We start from the raw sequence: 13,956 nt of genomic DNA on the forward strand, positions 1-13,956 counted from the left end.
TGGCTTGAAATTTGAAGAGGATTTGCATATAATATTACTGTTATTCAAGCACCAATTATTTTTTTAGGTCAAAGGCCAACAACTTATTTCAGGGATTTCACAAGTAACGTGCTATGCAAGACATATTTATTGTTTGTTTGTTTGGCTGTTTGTGAACAGGATATCTGAAAAAGTTGTGGATGGATTCGGACGAAATTTGGTGGAGAGGTTGGGTATTTGACAAGGATGAAATCATTAGATTTTGGTGGAGATCTGGATCCGAATCTAGATCTGATAATTTTTTAAGTGATTCTTTACCATTGAGAGATGGGGCGAAAAACAATATGTAGCATATGATATTTCAAAATGTTGTATACAGGTTATGACCAAACTTGGTGGATGAGTTGGGTAGGTGACAAGAACAAGTTGGGTAGGAGACAAGAACAAGTTGGGTAGGTGATAAGAACAAGTTGGGTAGGTGACAAGAACACGTTGTGTAGGTGACAAGAACAAGTTGGGTAGGTGACAAGAACAAGTTGGGTAGGTGACAAGAACAAGTTGGGTAGGTGACAAGAACAAGTTGGTTAGGTGACAAGAACAAGTTGGGTAGGTGACAAGAACAAGTTGGGTAGGTGACAAGAACAAGTTGGGTAGGTGACAAGAACAAGTTTGGTAGGTGACAAGAACAAGTTGGGTAGGTGACAAGAACAAGTTGGGTAGGTGACAAGAATACGCCAATTCAATTTTGGTTCGGATCCGGATGCAGATCCGGGATGCAAAATGTTAACTGTTCAGCCTGGTATGGGCTCTCCCGAAGGTCTAATGAATATATATATATATATATATTTGTATACAAGATCGAGGCTCGTGAAAGAGCGAACATTAATCACACAGAAAGACAAACCGACACATAAAACAAATAACATCGGGAGCGGTAGACAAGATGGGGAGAGAGGGGGAAGGACACAAACACAACATTTGAGAGCAGGGACTGAGAGACATGGAGACATCGAGAGATCTGTGGGAGGGAGAGGGCTTTGGGGGGGGCATGGGAAGGGGGGGGGGTGGGAGAGGTATAAAACATATGGACACTGCCAGGACTTCCAGGAAAGAAGTTGGAATTTCAAACAAGGTGGATCTGGGGTGAATTAGTGGGGGTAGAAAAGATCAAGGTTTTGGATGGGGGAAGCTAAGAGATGGTGGTGAACAGCTGTTTTAAAGACCTGGAGGGAGGAGTGGGATTGAAGTGAGTGTGGGAGTTTGTTCCAGAGGCGGGAGAAAAGAGGAATGAAAGAGTGAACGTGAGCAGAGAGCCGAGATTTCGGCAGTTTAACCATCAGAGGGTTGCTGGCAGATCTTGTGCGACCTGTAGGAATATTTGGGGGACAGAGCACAGAGAGAGCTGGGGGAGCAAGGCCGGAGAGGAGTCGGTAGAAGACAGAAAGACCACCTACCTGCCTGCGATGAGTGAGTGAAAGGCCCTCAGAGATAGCTTCATCGCGGGAGATTCCAATGATTCTGAAAGCTTTGGTTTCAACAGCGTGAAGCCGAGCTAGGTGTGAGGCAGGAGCACCGGCCCATAGGGGAGAACAGTATTCCATTGAGCTGCGGATGAAAGCCATGTATGTGGTGAGGAGCTCAGGTGTGCCTAGGAAGGACTTCGCACGACGGAGGATGCCCAGTCGGCGACTGGCTTTGGAGGCCAGCTTGGAAATGTGGTTTTCCCAAGAAAGATCATGGCAGATAGTGAGACCCAAAAGCTTGAGCGACAGAACTTCTTGGAGAGGATTGTTGAGAAAGTAGATGGGAGGGTTGTCCAGTCGATCTTTTCGGAGAGACATAGTAAGAGTGTGAGATTTGTCAGGATTGAAAGACATGTTCCACTTGTTTGACCAGTCTGTGATTTTGTCCAGGTCTTCAGAGAGTGAGGAGGCTGCAGACTGCCGATCTGAGGGAAGAGGAATGGAGCGGCAGAGAGTGGAGTCATCAGCAAAGAGATAGAGAGGATTTTTCAGAGAGTCGGAGAGATCATTGATAAAGACCAGAAATAGCACAGGGCCCAGCACACTGCCTTGGGGAACTCCAGCCTGAACAGGAAGGGGAGATGAGAGAAATCTATTCAGGGCCACACGTTGACTATTCATTCATTTCATTCATTCATTCATATTCATTCATTTTCATTTCATATTCATTCAGAGGTCTAATGGGTTGGCAGGATGACCTTTAGGTTGTTGGAAGTTAAAGATCGCATTGTGTCCTTCGAGAAGAATTGCTGAGCTATCGCCCGCAGCCCGGTCTGCACCTGATCAAATAACAAATTCCTAATTTAACCTCCTGTCTACTAACCTGCTGGCCCTTAACATACTACTACTACTACTACTACTACTACTACTACTACTACTACTACTACTACTACTTCTACTACTACTACTACCACTACTACTATCTAACTACTACTAAATTCCTGTTCTAACATACAGGGGGCACTCATGCAGCAGCAGTAATAGCTGTGCCACCCAGCAAATGATGCTATCCACAACCATAGACAGCATATGGAAGAAGAAGAGGAATAAATGTCAGAATTATGAAGCTTTTATCTTTCGTCATGAGTGCATTGACTCCTTTCGTCCATCTGACGTTGTTTATTCTCCTTGCTCTTCAGAAACCGTTTATACAAGTGCAGCTGCGCTATACATCCCCATAACTTTGAGTGAAGGTTTGGACCTTCCACCCCCTCAAGGGTACGTCTGCCAAGTTTGATCAAAATAGTGAACAAACACACAGTCACACTGGCCAATCGTGCTTTATAGAGGAGATATTATTTCAAAGTGACTAAACCTCTTCATAAGATGTACAGTAGGCTACATCTTTCTTCTAAACTGACACTGATCTTTACTTTTATTTCACCTTCCTTTTTTAATGCCTCAATTGGTGCACTGTTATGCATGGTCTCACTGTAACTGAGGGTGATAGAAAGGGGTTGACATCCTACACATTACTTTTTACCTGGGACGTCACAGGTATGCAAGAGCTCCCCGCATGGTTCTTGTTGGGGGTCAATTTTTGAAATGTGCACCAATTGGTCGGACAGGTCCCGGACCCCATCCACATTTGCCAATTGACTCCACCCACCACTGCATTCAGGCTAAATAATATGGCCGCCATCTTGGTTTTCTGGTAGGCCTACGACATCAGGCCTGTATAGGCCTCTGCTGATTATACACATTCCCAGGTTTGTTGCGTCAGATTTTCTTTGGCTTTGTTTGTGTTGAGCGTTACTCATTATTGAGGAACCCTGAAAAATCTTATCATTTGTCGAATAAAAACTACTAAGGTTTAATCAAGAAGAATTGAGAGGACAGAGGAGGTGAAAAAATATATTTTGTGTCTCAGGTTGTGACCACAGTGCGGTTATTCTTGTTTCTCGACTGTGTGCAAGTTTAATTATTTATTTATTTTTAATTCAGGGGTGAGGTTGGGAGATGTGGCAGTCCCGCCTTTCGTGGGCAGCACGTTAGTGCCCACTCCAAGTTGACCTTAGACATTGAAAGTTCAACTGTGAAGCACGGTCTGGCAGATTACTTCCTCCATGAATGCCATTGGCGATCCAGCTGAGTATTTACTGACAATCCGACGTATAGGCCTACTGATTCGTGGAGCGTAGCAGGCCGCCCACGAAAAGTCGTGGATGTTTCGCAGCTGAGAACCAACCCTGGACAGGACGCCACTCTGGCACAGACAATCCTATGGGGACGTTGTAATTCTCGTGAGATTCCAGATGCTAAGAACCGAGAACATTAATATTGCCGCCTTCAGTAAACTTGAAACCGACAACCTCGAGGATTCCAGTCCAGTTTCCCTATATTAAGAGGCCACTATTTTCAGAGCCATTTGATGTTTATCATTAAATTCCAGAAATTGCTACGTTTTCATTTCGCTAAGTATATGCTCCTGTGTTTGTCTTTCCTTTTCACACACTTAACACACTTAATGCCATTTATCTTGTTTACCCACCAACTGGAGGTTGTTGTCAAGCGAGGTCGCCCAATAAACTCACTCACGTTATCAGACTCCTCATGAAAAGACGATATTGAAGAAATTGATGAAATAAAACAACACATCCAACCTTTCTCCTGATTCTTATGTTCCATACTCTGTTACAGCTCATCGGTGCTGCAGAGGCAGTTTCTTGGTAAAGAGTCGCACTGGTTGTTTTGCCATTGCCTTCCCAGCTGTAGTTATGCCAGGGATTTGGAATTTGTTCAAGGTGCCGATGATAGGTCACCGACTCTTTGTGTTCACCATACTTTTGCTGGTTTCCAAAATTTGTCTGTATCGATCGCTGTGCATCATTACATGATATTTCTCTTCGATTTAGAACATCGTTTTCTTGTTTTATGAGCTTTATAGCTTCACATAGAAAACGACTGAATTGACCCAAACAAATTAGTTCGTGTCCAATTTAGAAATTTTGTTGAAGCACAGCATCATCTTTCCAATAATTACAGACATCCATTAAACTAGGGCATGCCCGTACTATATCTATATCTAAAATTATATCCCCCCCTCTATTTACATGAAATGGTTTGGTTCATGAAATGTTTTGGTCCATTCGCAACGCCAAAGCGAACGGCGAACGCTTTACATGAAATGGTTTGGTCCATGAAATGTGTTGGTCCATTCGCAACGCCAAAGCGAACGGCGAACGGCTTGCGAGTACAGTGACAATCCCCCCCCCCCCCTCTATTTAGATGAAATGGTTTTTATTAGTTTTAAAACATAGTTTAACGCCAACATAGCGGCAACATAGTTTGCAAACGTGAAATAAATGAATACGCTCTCAAATGTGCCATCCGAGGCAGAGTGTGTTCGCCACGTTCGGCACACGCGATAGCTCGCTGCTCTCTGATTGGTTGAATCGTTTTTTGGACATAGCTCGGTAAGTAATTGTCCGATTAATATGAAACCTTGAAAAGGCACATCCTCGGGTCCCCAGCAATATACCTGGCAAGTTTAAAGTATATCGGACCCGTGGTTGTCGAGAAACAGCGGTCACAGACAAACAAACGTACAAACGTACAAACAAACAAACACACAGAGATTACTGGAATTATAGATAGATAAATCACCAAGCCTGGCATGTTCACAGGAGGCACACCGCAAGGCTTAAATTCCATTCCCTGGCAGCGATCCGTCGGGGGTATTGGTATAATGTGCCCGACCACAGTTTGGGCCTTGCCAGGATATTGCAGTATGAGAGTCTGCGAGATCTCAGCTTTTTGGGTGAAATGAGAAGGTTCTCCAACTCTTTCGTTGTGCAGAAGCACAACCCTTTCTCTCAAATACATTTCCAAGTATTTTCGGCCTCTCTTTTGAAGCTTTGTGGGCCATTTTATGGAACAATCCTTTTCTTGTACGCACGAAAGACGGAAACATGCCCCGATCACTGTTTCTGGTAAGGGTTATGTGCGCTGAGCATTCTTGGACAGATTATATCATTTTGCAAGTTCTGTATTGGCTCTCTGCTATAGGCCAAAACTACTTCTTCACATCTTGCAACCCTTGAGGCTATGGGGTTCAAGCCTTTCTATGTCATTGGCATCTCCCAATGGGATGCTGAATTTCAGGATATGCTGCTTTCTCATCGCAGTCAGTGGGTTGACAGGATGGCCTAGAGGTGTACACGCTCACCTTTAAGCTGTCTAGCCTGGGTTCGAATCACGCATTAGTTAGCAGACTTTAAAGATCCCACCATGTGTTCACGAAGAGTGAGTTAATCTTGGAACCCTGAACAATTTCCAACTCTACCCAGGGGGCACTGCATCAGTGGAGCTGCGCCCCCAGCAAATTATGCAAATCAGCAGCCACTTGCTTCACACTAAATGAATGAACCAGCCAGCAGATTTGTGGCCTTGCAGTCTATACTGCCTCTCTTCTGGTCTTGGCTATTCTGCGCTTTCACCTGTCTGTCCAAACTATAATCTTGGCTCCCAGACTATATCCACTTATAAACTAGTTAATGAGAAGTTTTCTTTGTTATACCTGTTACACCTCGTCGGGCATGTTGAAATCTCATTGAGCTCACTTGGTGATCAGCATCACAAGAAAGCAACTGTGGTCAACTGTCCCTGCGGCTATATCATGGCAAGCTGATCCATTGGACCATATGTGTGCTTGGTTAGAACCCCTCCCTCCTACATTCCTTAATCCCTCAATTATATGTTGTCTGTTGAACTGACTCCCAGTGTATGTCTGTCTCGTACCCTTCCCTCCAGTCCTTCACTAGTGATGCCCAGCGTTACCTCGTGCTTTCTCCCTCATCATCAAATCAGCTCGGCCAAGTTTCAAATTATTGCCCAAAAGTACAGAGGGGCATCGAATCGGAACCGTAACCTCACCCTCAGCCAATGTTGTTACCCCACAGCTTCGTGGTGCATATAAAGAAGAAGAAGAACTTTAAAGCAATTCAACTCGTGCAAATTGCAAGTAAATGTTCAAACAAAGACAAGCGCAACGAACTTTAGTGCAGGAGAAGGCCATTCGGAACCTCATGCCTGTGCAGCACCAACCCCGGTATCGTCATCCATCCACACACAAGCAAACTATAATCCACACACAAGCAACCTCCCATCCACACACAAGCAAACTATAATCCACACACAAGCAACCTCCCATCCACACACAAGCAACCTCCCATCCACACACAAGCAACCTCCCATCCACACACAAGCAACCTCCCATCCACACACAAGCAACCTACCATCCACACACAAGCAAACTATAATCCACACACAAGCAAACTATAATCCACACACAAGCAAACTACCATCCACACACAAGCAACCTCCCATCCACACACAAGCAACCTCCCATCCACACACAAGCAACCTCCCATCCACACACAAGCAACCTCCCATCCACACACAAGCAACCTACCATCCACACACAAGCAATCAACCATCCACACACAAGCAACATACCATCCACACACAAGCAACAGACCATCCACACAGAAGCAAACTACCATCCACACACAAGCAACCTCCCATCCACACACAAGCAACCTCCCATCCACACACAAGCAACCTCCCATCCACACACAAGCTACCTACCATCCACACACAAGCAACCTACCATCCACACACAAGCAATCAACCATCCACACACAAGCAACATACCATCCACACACAAGCAACAGACCATCCACACAGAAGCAACCTCCAATCCACACACAAGCAACTTACCATCCACACACAAGCAAACTACCATCCACACACAAGCATCCTCCCATCCACACACTAGCAACCTCCCATCCACACAAGCAACCTCCGATCCACACACAAGGAACCTACCATCCACACACAAGCAACCTACCATCCACACACAAGCAACCTACCATCCACACACAAGCAACCAACCATCCACACACAAGCAACCTACCATCCACACACAAGCAACCTACCATCCACACAAAAGCAACCAACCATCCACACACAAGCAACCTACCATCCACACACAAGCAACCTACCATCCACACAAAAGCAACCAACCATCCACACACAAGCAACCTACCATCCACACACAAGCAACCTACCATCCACACACAAGCAACCTCCCATCCACACACAAGCAACCGACGATCCACACACAAGCAACCTCCCATCCACACACAAGCAACCTACCATCCACACACAAGCAAACTACCATCCACACACAAGCAAATGAAAGACAAATGAATAAAGACAAATGATAGACAAATGAAAGCCCACAGAATCTTGTTTCTCACAGTCTGAGAGTCCTTTCGGTGCTTATTTGCGAACTCCAAGCGGGCTTTCATGTGTCTTTCACTGAGGAGAGGCTTCCGTCTGGCCACTCTGCCATAAAGCCCAGATCGGTGGAGTGTTGCAGTGATGGTTGTCCTTCTGGAAGTTTCTCCCATCTCCACACAGGATCTCTGGAGCTCATCCAGAGTGACCATCGGGTTCTTGTTCACCTCTCTTACCAAGGCTCTTCTCCCCCGATTGCTCAGTTTGACCGGGCGGCCAGCTCGAGGAAAGGTCCTAGTTGTTCCAAACGTCTTCCATTTAAGAATTATGGAGGCCACTGTGCTCTTGGGAACCTTCAATGCAGCAGAATTTTTTTGTAGGCTTCCCCAGATCTGTGCCTCGACACAATCCTGTCTTTGAGCTCTGCAGGCAGTTCCTTCGACCTCATGGCTTGGTTTTTGCTCTGAGATGCATCGTCAGCTGTGAGACCTTATATAGACAGGTGTGTGCCTTTCCAAATCATGTCCAATCAATCGAATTTACCACAGGTGGACTCCAATCAAGGTGTAGAAACATCTCAAAGATGATCAAGAGAAATGGGAGGCACCTGAGCTAAATTTCAAGTGTCATAGCAAAGGGTATGAATACTTATGTAAATGTGATATTTCAGTTTTTTCTTTTTAATAAATTTGCAAAACTTTCTAAAATCCTGTTTTCTCTTTGTCATTATGGGGTATTGAGTGTAGATTGATGAGGGAAAAAATGAATTTAAACGATTTCAGCATAAAGCTGCAACATAACAAAATGTGAAAAAGGTGATGGGGTCTGAATACTTTCTGAATGCACTGTACAAAACGTAAACTGTTCACCTGGTGGAGGTATGGTCTCTACTGAGTGCCGTTCTAGTTTGTACCTTGTTTGATTCTGTTTTTCTTCATTACTGGGCATTCAGCTCTCCATGACCCTGAACTAAGACTGCTCAGGCCTCCTCTCCCAAACCGTTTTGCATCCCATGAGAGCAAAACTGCAATAAACAATATGTGTGATGCAATAAACAAACTCCTGACCCCGTGACGTGCGATGACCTTTAACGTGGATGATTTGATTTGGATGAACCATACTCTTTACAGAGCGTTGGCACTGCCGAAGCAGTTTTTCTTGGCAAGGGTTGCACTGGGTGGTTTGCCATTGCCTTCCCAGTACTGTTTGTCTATGCTCCGTCCTCTTAAATGCCGAGTGTCAAACAAAGAAGCAGCACACATGTTTATATTAATGTGAAGTCTTATGGTATGGTCTGGGGATTCGATCCACCGACCTCCCAGACTCAGATTGGACGCGCTAACCATTACCCCACCGAGTCTGCTTTTACCATGTTATATACCGTACTCCCAATCATATATAATGTTGTGGTTTTTCAAACAACCGTTTGCTCCGGAGATTTTTCTTTCACTCATTCCGAACTCAGCCTTGGCCTAGTGTTCATTTGCACGGGATGAACAGCCGAGGTTTGGAGTGATCCTTGTTTTCGGTGGATGAGAAAGTTCGTTGTGAGCGATCGCCGGGTTTCTGCCGAACATCAACTGTTAGAATTACAAACCCATCCAGGCGTGTTGACATTATGTCAGCTCAAAACAGGTGTTCCCTGAAAGTCTATTTTTTGCTTTGCACATAAAATCGTAATAAAATATTTCGAGCTGTTTTCTAAAACGATATTTTCGATATTTTCTAAAGCAAAATTCGATTTTTTTGAAAAACAATATTTTCGAAAAAAACTATATTTTTGTGAAAAACGATATTTTTTGAAAAAACAATATTTTCGAAAAAAAAGATTTTTTTTGGAAAAACGATATTTTCTAAAAAAAAGATTTTTTAAAATAAAAAACCATATTTTCAAAAAGAAATCGATACTTTTTTGAAAAAACTATATTTTCGAAAAAAAAGATTTTTTTTGGAAAAATGATATTTTGGGGAAAAAAATCTTTTTTTTGAAAAAACGATATTTTCGAATAAAAAAAGATATATTTTTTGAAAAACGATTTTTTTAAAAAAGTTTTTTTTGAAAAAACGATATTTTCGAAACAAAATCGATATTTTTTTTTGAAAAACGATATTTTCAAGCTGCTCTTGTAACTGGAAGGGCACTCGGTGGAGTGCATACCTCCGCCAAGATGAACAGTTTACGTTTTGTATCCCACTGATAGGCCGGATCTGGATTCGCACATGAACCAAAATCCAAACGGGTTGTTTTCGTGACCTAACCAACTCAACCATCAAGTTTTATCATAATCCGTCCACAACATTTTGAAATATCGTGTGTCATAATGTCATAATCCATCGTTTTTGGCCTCATCTGCAATCTCTCAATGGTGAAGAATCCCTCTAAATTCCATTATCCAGATACAGATTTTCGCCAAAATTTAATCAATTCTTCCTTGTCACACACCCAACATGTCCACCAAGTTTCGTCTGAATCCGTCAACAACTTTTGGAGATATCTTGCTATATATCGTTTTTAGCCCGATCTCTCAATGGTGAAGAATCACTTGAAATATTTTACGAGCCTGATCTAGATCGTCACCAAAATTTAATAATTTCGTCCTTGTCACACACCCAACCTGTCTACCAAGTTTTGTTCGAATCCGTCCACAACTTTTCGAGATATCATGATCACAGACAGCCAAACACAGACAGGCAGACAGACAGACAGACAGGGGTGAAAACATAACCTCCATCTACGGTCTACCTTCGTTGGTGGAGGGAACAAAAAGAGAGGTGTATGGTTCTGTGTAGAGTAAACAAACCTTGACATCAAGAAGGAATAATTAGAAATCTGCAAAATAAAATAAATAAATGTTAAGTTTCACTTCATCTTCTCGTGTTACTTTATGATGTCTTTAAAATTTACATCACTCACCTGCACAACATTATTCCTGGAACCGTTTAGTGCAATTTTAATACTGTTCCCAAGTGTGTATTTACTCGTATATTAGCTTTCAATTTACAATGTGGGTATTAAATACAGACATTTGCACGATATAATGATTTGATGAACCGTACTCTTTAAAGAGCGTTCGCACTGCCGAAGCAGTTTCTTGGCAAAGGTTATACTGGGTGGTTTGCCGTTGCAATCCCAGCGTAGTTTGTCCGTGCTCTGTCCTTTTGAATGCTGAGCGTCAAGCAAAGAAGCAGCTCATACCATTTTTAGTCTTTGGTATCACTCAGCCGGGGTTTGAGCCATCGACCTCCGAGACTCAGAGCGTATACGCTCCAATCATTACGACACCAAGGCTGGTTTTATATATATATATATATATATATATATATATATATATATATATATATATATATATATATATATATATATACACAAAGAATTAAGTTAAGCACCCCTACACAACGAATTAAGGTAAGCACCCCCTAATATATATTCTTTGTGTATATGTATACATTGGCATATATTCTAAGGTATGTGAGATCAAATAATGATTGGTATGACATTAGCAATTATCCATTGATGAAATGCAGATGAGTGCACTCGTAGGGTTGAGTTGGGTTGAGTAGTGATCCGATCACGTGGGTCCTACACACGTTATTGACGCAAAGATCGCTAGAGGTCTTCTCAGAACAATGACTGTACGTTAGAAAACATATACGTCATCCACACTGTCCGTGATGGACCTATAGCTCCATACTTAAATTGAGGTGAAAATATGCCTAAAATTCCCAAAAATTTTCACCTTAAATTATTCAGAATAAAATAATGAAAACGGCATGATTGTTATGTTTTTATGTGACCATAATATCACTTCTCCAGAAAATATAGCAATATCATGGGTATATTACACTGTTTTGACGACAACAAACTTGTAATGTGCGAGGTTGTAAAAAAACGGAGGGGGTGCTTAACTTAATTCTTTGTGTATATATATATATATATATATATATATATATATATATATATATATATATATATATATATACATTGCCTTCAGAAAGTATTCACACCCCTTGAATTTTCAACATTTTGTTGTTACAGCCTGAATTTAAAATGGATTAAATTGAGATTTCTTGTCACTGATCTGTTCAACCAGTCCACCAATGAGGTGAGAATTTCAGTACATTGTGATACAAGGATACATCTTGATGAGTAGCCTGATGAGTAGCCATCACTACCAAACGTCGGCTTTGTGTGTCACTCAGTCACTTGGTAGTGACTACAGCTTTGAGTCTTCTTGGGTTTGTCTGTATCGAATTTGCACATCTGGATTTGGGGACTTTCTCCCATTCTTGCATGCAGATTTGCTCAAGCTCTGTGAAGTTGGATGGGGAGTGTGGGTCAACAGCAGTCTTCAAGTCTTTCCAAAGATTCTCAATGTGATTCAAGTCTGGGCTTTGGCTGGGCCACACGGACTTTCACGTTCTTGCTCTGAAGCCATTCCAGTGTTACTTTGGCTGTATGCTTGGGGTCATTCTCCTGTTGGAACATAAATCTTCACTGCATTCTAAGGTCTTTTGCACTATTAAGCATGTTCTCCTCAAGGATTTGCCTGTATTTGGCTCCCTTAATTGGTCCCTGTAGCCTTACAAGTCTCCCAGTGCCTGCTGCTGAAAAGCATCCCCATAGCATGATGCTGCCACCAGCATGCTTCACGGTAGGAATGGTGTAAGATGAGTGATGAGCTGTGCTCGGTTTCCACCACACATAGTGCTTTGCATTCAGGCCAAATAGTTCAGTTTTCATCTCATCAGACCACAGAATATTTTGCCTCATGCTGTCATCCTTTCCCTTGCCTTTTAGCAAACTCCAGGCATGAGGTCATGTGCCTTTTTCTCAGGAGCTCTTCCCTCCCACTCTCCCATAAAGCTTAGATTTGTTAAATGCAGCAGAGACTGTTGTCCTTCTGGCAGGTTCTCCCATCTCAGCCAATGAACTCTGTAGTTCTGTCAGTGGAGATTGGGTTCTTTTTCACCTCCCTGACCAAGGTCCTTCTTGCCCGGTTGTTCAGTTTGGTCAGACGGCCAGCTCGAGGAAGAGTCTGGATAGTTCCATATTCTTTCAATTTTTTTCCTAATGATGGAGGTAACTGTGTTCTTGGGAACTTTCAACACTCTAGAAAATGTTTTATACCCTTCCCCAGATCTAAGCCTCCTCACATTTCTGTCTGGGAGTTATGCAAACAGTTCTTTGGACTTTATGGTAGATTTTCTGTTCTGACATATATATTATAAAAGGAGCCATGTCTGTCTGTCTGTATGTTTGTTTGTCATGTTAAACGGATTAACGGATTTCAATAAATCCAAGTACGGTGGATTCTGGTAACTCCCGGGAATGTTTGTGATTCCAATTTTTTTTTATGGGTACATGGACACGCGTGTCAAAACTGGAAATGCCAACACGTGACGTTGGTTATCCCTGCATGGAGAGCAGGATCGCCCAGGAATCCTTCTTTGTTAACCTGAGATCAGATTTCAATGACACCACTCTCAGGAAGTAAACATAACCACGTATCCTTCTCCCTACAAAGATGTTTTATCTACCATGTTGATTCCAAATCTCCACGAATCTCCACGAATCCAAATCATACAAATCATACTCATCCATATAAATGTACCCGAGACAATTTATTCAAAAGAAAGAAGACAGGGGAGGGGGAGGGTGAGAATTTTTTTCATTTTGATCTTCCTCTTAGTGTGTTGTTCAGTTGTATATTATTTGCAATTCAGCATATAAAAAGGCTGTGATGAATATTCCTTTAACACTCTGCCTATACACTTCCTAATTTTATTTTTTCTCATTTCTTTCATTTAATGTCTTTTTAACACAAAACAATAACAACCGTTTTTTTTCAATTACGCAAAGATTGGTGTTACCGTCAGTCAAGCGACGGATCTTATATGCTCGTGCACTGTCAACTGTGGGACCTTATATAGAAAGGTGTGTTTCTTTCTATGTCATGTCCAATCAATTGAATTGGCCACAGGTGGACTCCATTCAAGTTGTAAAGACATCTCGAGGATTAACAAAGGAAATTGGATGCACCTGCGCTCAATTTCAAACCAAAGTGTCATCTCAAAGGGGTTAACCACGTATTGACTGAAGACATTTCAGATTTTCATTTTAAATTACTTTGTAAAAAAGAAAAAAAAATGACTTTGTCATTATGGGATATTAGGTGTCGATCAGTGACAAAAAAATCTCAATTTAATCTAC

Source organism: Myxine glutinosa, chromosome 2, assembly GCF_964187855.1.
Source record: "Myxine glutinosa chromosome 2, kmMyxGlut1.1, whole genome shotgun sequence".
Lineage (NCBI taxonomy): Eukaryota > Metazoa > Chordata > Myxini > Myxiniformes > Myxinidae > Myxine > Myxine glutinosa.